Genomic DNA, 6,000 nt, shown 5'->3' on the forward strand with positions numbered 1-6,000 from the left:
ATTGGAAAAAGAGTAATGAACAACTTAAGATTCGCAGATGACATCATCTTGTTTGCAAACAAAGAGGAAGATCTCCAAGAACTTTTGACGAAACTGAATGAAGAAGGAAAGAAAGATGGTATGAAAATGAATAAGAAAAAAACCAAGATCATGTGCAATGACATCGCAAGGAGGAAGCAAAGAAGAGTGATCAGAGTTGACGGAGAGAAGTTGGAGGAGGTGGAGGAGTACAAATACCTTGGAAAAATGTTAACACCAAGAAATGAAATCAGTGTTGAGGTCAATCAAAGAATCAATGTCGGATGGAGAAGATTCGGGCAATACAGTCACTTTCTAAAGGAGAAGAACATCCCAAACAGTTTGAAGAGGAAAATAATGGACACTGTCATTTTACCATCTATGACATACGGAGCAGAAACATGGGCGCTTACAAAACACCAATCAAGGAAGCTGGCAGTCACACAAAGGAGCATGGAGAGGAGCATACTAAATATCAGGCTAAAAGACAAGATCAGGAATGAAGTAATCAGAGAGAGAGAACCAGGGTGAAAGATGTCATCCAAACAGCAAAAGAAATGAAAGGCAGATGGGCAGGCCATGTGGCAAGAATGGAAAACAACAGATGGGCCAAATTGACAACAGAATGGTACCCAAGAAACTGCACCAGAGGAAGAGGAAAGCCAAAGAGAAGATGGAGAGACGAGATCGAAGAGGAAACTAGAAAGACCTGGATGAGGAGAGCTAAAGACCGAATCGAGTGGAAGAAGTTGTGGAGGCCATCTGCCAGCAGTGGCGTGAACGGCTGATGATGATGATGATGAAGGTAATTGAATTAAATTATGTAGGCAAAACTTGTATCATCAAATAAATGAATAAGTGTCCCAACAGTCAGAATATTTTAACAGTCAATTTCCAATGAGAATACTTAATGCATCCAATTGTCAAAACAAAAAATCTCAAATAACCACACCTGTCAACACAAAAAATTGGCAAAAATCAAATATGCTTTAAACAAAGCAACTACATCAAGTATGAAGGAGAAATTAAATGTTATAATATTTTACATATAAGATGTTAAAAAAAATGAGTACAACAACTTCAATGACTACAATAACTTCAACAGCTTGGATCTCAAAACAGCCACTGTAATAACCTGAAAGTAGTCAATTACTGTATTCAACTGTATTCAATAACTTGGTCCAAACAACTCAGCCCCTATTCAACCCCTAATTTAATTGTAAGCCTAACTTTGACCATAGCTCCCAACCCTAACCTTAGCCTTTACCTAAACCATTATATGGAACATCGTGCTGTCAAACTGTGAGTGCTTGGCAACCAATGCATCTTGAAATTGAATTGGCTGTCCGAACACAATCTGATATAAATAGCTTGCACATAATAATCTTGGAATACATAAAATGTAAACTTAACATCTTCAACCTTCACATATTACAAATGGTAATAATGAAACAACAGTAATATGAGATCGACACAACATGCAAAAAATCACCATCAAATTTCACAATCCATGCAACCAACAACAAACACCATTTGTTAATTAACAACCCTTCGTAAACAAAAAATTGTCTAAAAAAGACTTATACCATGCACGATATATTTTTTGGCTAAACAGTATAAAAGTTTGTGATGCATTACGTAACGTCACACTACAGCGTTCGTCATCGTTTGTTATCACAATGCATCACAATGCATCATTAACTACATCACAATGCATCACAATGTATCACACTACATCACAATGCATCACACTACATCACAATGCATCACAATGTATCACAATGCATCACAATGCATCACAATGTATCACAATGCATCACACTACATCACAATGCATCACAATGTATCACAATGTATCACAATGCATCACAATGTATCACAATGTATCACAATGTATCACAATGTATCACAATGCATCACAATGCATCACAATGTATCACAATGCATCACAATGCATCACAATGTATCACAATGTATCACAATGTATCACAATGCATCACAATGCATCACAATGTATCAATGCATCACAATGCATCACAATGTATCACAATGCATCACAATGCATCACACTACATCACAATGCATCACACTACATCACAATGCATCACAATGTATCACAATGCATCACAATGCATCACAATGCATCACAATGCATCACACTACATCACAATGTATCACAATCCATCACAATCCATCACAATGCATCACAATGTATCACAATGCATCACAATGTATCACACTACATCACAACGCATCACAATGTATCACAATGCATCACACTACATCACAATGTATCACAATGCATCACATCCATCACAATGCATCACAATGCATCACACTACATCACAATGCATCACAATGTATCACAATGCATCACACTACATCACAATGCATCACAATGCATCACACTACATCACAATGCATCACAATGTATCACAATGCATCACAATGCATCACAATGTATCACAATGCATCACACTATATCACAATGCACACATCACAATGTATCACAATGCATCACACTACATCACAATGCATCACAATGTATCACAATGCATCACAATGCATCACAATGTATCACAATGTATCACAATGTATCACACTACATCACAATGCATCACAATGCATCACACTACATCACAATGCATCACACTACATCACAATGTATCACAATGCATCACACTACATCACAATGCATCACAATGTATCACAATGCATCACAATGCATCACACTGCATCACAATGCATCACACTACATCACAATGCATCACAATGCATCACAATGTATCACAATGCATCACAATGCATCACAATGTATCACAATGCATCACAATGCATCACAATGTATCACAATGCATCACACTACACACAATGCATCACAATGCATCACAATGTATCACAATGCATCACAATGCATCACATGTATCACAATGCATCACAATGCATCACAATGTATCACAATGCATCACAATGCATCACAATGTATCACAATGCATCACAATCCATCACAATGCATCACATGTATCACAATGCATCACAATGCATCACACTACATCACAATGTATCACAATGCATCACAATCCATCACAATGCATCACAATGTATCACAATGCATCACAATGTATCACACTACATCACAATGCATCACAATGTATCACAATGCATCACACTACATCACAATGTATCACAATGTATCACAATGCATCATAATCCATCATACAATGCATCACAATGCATCACACTACATCACAATGCATCACAATGTATCACAATGCATCACACTACATCACAATGCATCACACTACATCACACTACATCACAATGTATCACAATGCATCACAATGTATCACACTACATCACAATGCATCACACTACATCACAATGTATCACAATGCATCACACTACATCACAATGCATCACAATGCATCACACTACATCACAATGCATCACAATGTATCACACTACATCAATAATGCATCACATGCATCACAATGCATCACACTACATCACAATGCATCACACTACATCACAATGTATCACAATGTATCAGAAATTTTCAATGATTTTGGACCATTGTCGAGGTATTACAGTCCAGTCGTTAAAATTGAATACTTTTTTATTAAAAATTTCGTAAAATTTATAAGAAACTCACTAAACTATATTTCAGTGTTCGTCAAAAGTTTACTAATCATGAACTTAATTTACGATCTGGCAACTGAACACCAATTGTCAACACTGCCTTCCCAAAATGAAACCCCACAAAGATCAATGGAAACACAATGGCTTGACTGCTTGAACCATTGGCTCGAATAGACTTTTGTCGCGCTTACTAGATTCAAGAAAATACTGAGTGCTCAAACAAATACACTGTTAGATGCTACAAGAGTGGTAAAAACCCTTACCCCTCATTCATATGACAGAAAGCTAAAAATCATTCACTTTTGAGTTAACGCATTAAGGTATCGTCGATTAATCGAGTTGTCTCATCTTAATGGGTTTTGAGGTATAGTCTGTTGTGTTGAAGTGCATCCCTTTGAAGAACTTCATCACAATTCTTAGTTTTTTCACCAAGTTATATTAAATAGAAACACTCATCATTAGTATTCCAAAATCAAGTTTTATTAAACGTTCAATTAAATTATGTACATATATGGCAGTTACTGATCACTTGCTGTTAGTTCCTCGGCAACTGGGACAGAACCTTAAAAAGAAATCACATTCAATCCATCAGTTTGAATACTGTCTTTCACTATACGAAACTAATGTCTAATTCTGTTACCAAGGATCGGTGTCTGGTACAGCTTTAAGTTTCAAACAGACCATGTGGTAATAATTGTTTCCTGGACACTAAAATTGAAAGAATACTATACATGTTACATCTACTAAACAACTCAATATTTTATCTTTAAACGCTTTGTATTTTTTATTGATATAAGGCCTGGCTTTACAAAATGAGCAGGAGGCGAATCAATTAATAAAACGATAAAAAATATTGAACCTTTCTTGCTTTTCTTGTTTTCGCAAACAATCATTTCGTCTTCTTCGTCCTTTGACCTTTCCTAATGAAGTGAAAAGTATGATAGTATATTATGATAAAAAGTACACGTTTATTCTTAAAAAACGAATCATAATTTTTCAAACCTTTTTGCAATAGCAATACTTGTATTTAGCTGCAAAGAAAAAAAAACCCAATTGTTTAGAGATATACATGTTGATTTATTAGAGAACTTCTGCCTTGTTATCATATTTCATATAATGAATGATGAAGGCAAACTGTCACATATTTTGTTTTGCTAGCCAATTAGGTAATCTTATGGCAGGATAGCTCATTTATGGTGAGAAGTTATATTTTTCATAACCATACTATTCTCAACACGTTACACAAAACACAATACTTTTTAATTATATACCTTTGTTCTTAAACTTTTTGTTTTAAACATGTCTAGTTCGTTCCCTATTTTTTGCATCTCTTCTTCATGCACTAACTGTGTTTAAACATCCATTCTGTCCACTTCTCCCAGCTCCACTAATGACAGTATAAAACAAAATGTTAGTATGATTTTTTAGATATGAGACAAATAGAAGAATCTTTAGCATAATAGTTTTTATCAGTGTATTTACCTTCCAGATTAATGCCACTATCATCTAAATTTGTTGACTCAGCACCATATATGATTTATCAGGTCCGTCAGGTGTTGTGCCACCACACTCAAAGGGTGAGTCTGCGTGGTGTTTGCATTTCGTCACGTGATGTGTTTGTTCTTCCATTTTGATTGTCGGATGGACGGTGTGTTTGGTTCGTATCTTCTGGTTCCAGATGTTGACGGTCTGCTGCGTTTACCAATTTCCATTTCAGACGTAGACGCTGTGTTTGAATCGTTTATGCTGGTTTCGGCGGTGGACCCCAAGCTGTCTCTTGCGATATTTGTATCTAAGATGTTGAAGGCTAAAAATAATGACTATTACTATTTGGCTTTTCAATGACAATCACACGTTTAGTCAATATACTTTAGATTTCTTTTAAATAGCATCTGTTCTTAAATAAATTTTTAAAGAAGCTGATAATGATAATACTTTGAAACTAACATAACATGACTGAAGAATAGCCAGTCTATTCCATTTGTAATCTTTTCGCACTTGCTTCCATCTGTATAAAATTAGTTGTTAAGAATGCTAACCTTCCGAAAAAACAATCCAATTCTCACTTCCAAATACAGATTGTTTTATAATTACGCAGTTTCTGGAAGCAGTTTCTACTCCATCTGAGCCTCTGCTGATCTTTTCACCATTTGCATTTGCATTGAAATACTGGCTTCGCCATTGACCACCCCAATGTCGAGAGACTTAATTTCTTGTCTCACTCTTTCTTCATTCGGAAACAGAATGTACCGTGATCTTTAGCAAGGCAAAGAACCATTTCAGTGCCACTGCTACCATTTAGTCTTACTCACTTGAGCTTGACTTAAATGTCACTTTGATTTA

General features: G+C 35.8%; 1 protein-coding gene across 2 annotated transcripts in view; it reads right to left on the bottom strand.

Annotated features, from left to right (window-relative positions):
• The window catches only part of LOC124439033 (enoyl-CoA delta isomerase 2-like), a 62,812-nt gene that overhangs the window by 24,879 nt on the left and 31,933 nt on the right, over positions 1-6,000 (bottom strand). The gene's annotated exons all lie outside the window — the stretch shown is intronic.

The sequence above is a fragment of the Xenia sp. Carnegie-2017 genome, unplaced genomic scaffold, assembly GCF_021976095.1.
Source record: "Xenia sp. Carnegie-2017 unplaced genomic scaffold, XeniaSp_v1 HiC_scaffold_19, whole genome shotgun sequence".
Classification (NCBI taxonomy): domain Eukaryota; kingdom Metazoa; phylum Cnidaria; class Anthozoa; order Malacalcyonacea; family Xeniidae; genus Xenia; species Xenia sp. Carnegie-2017.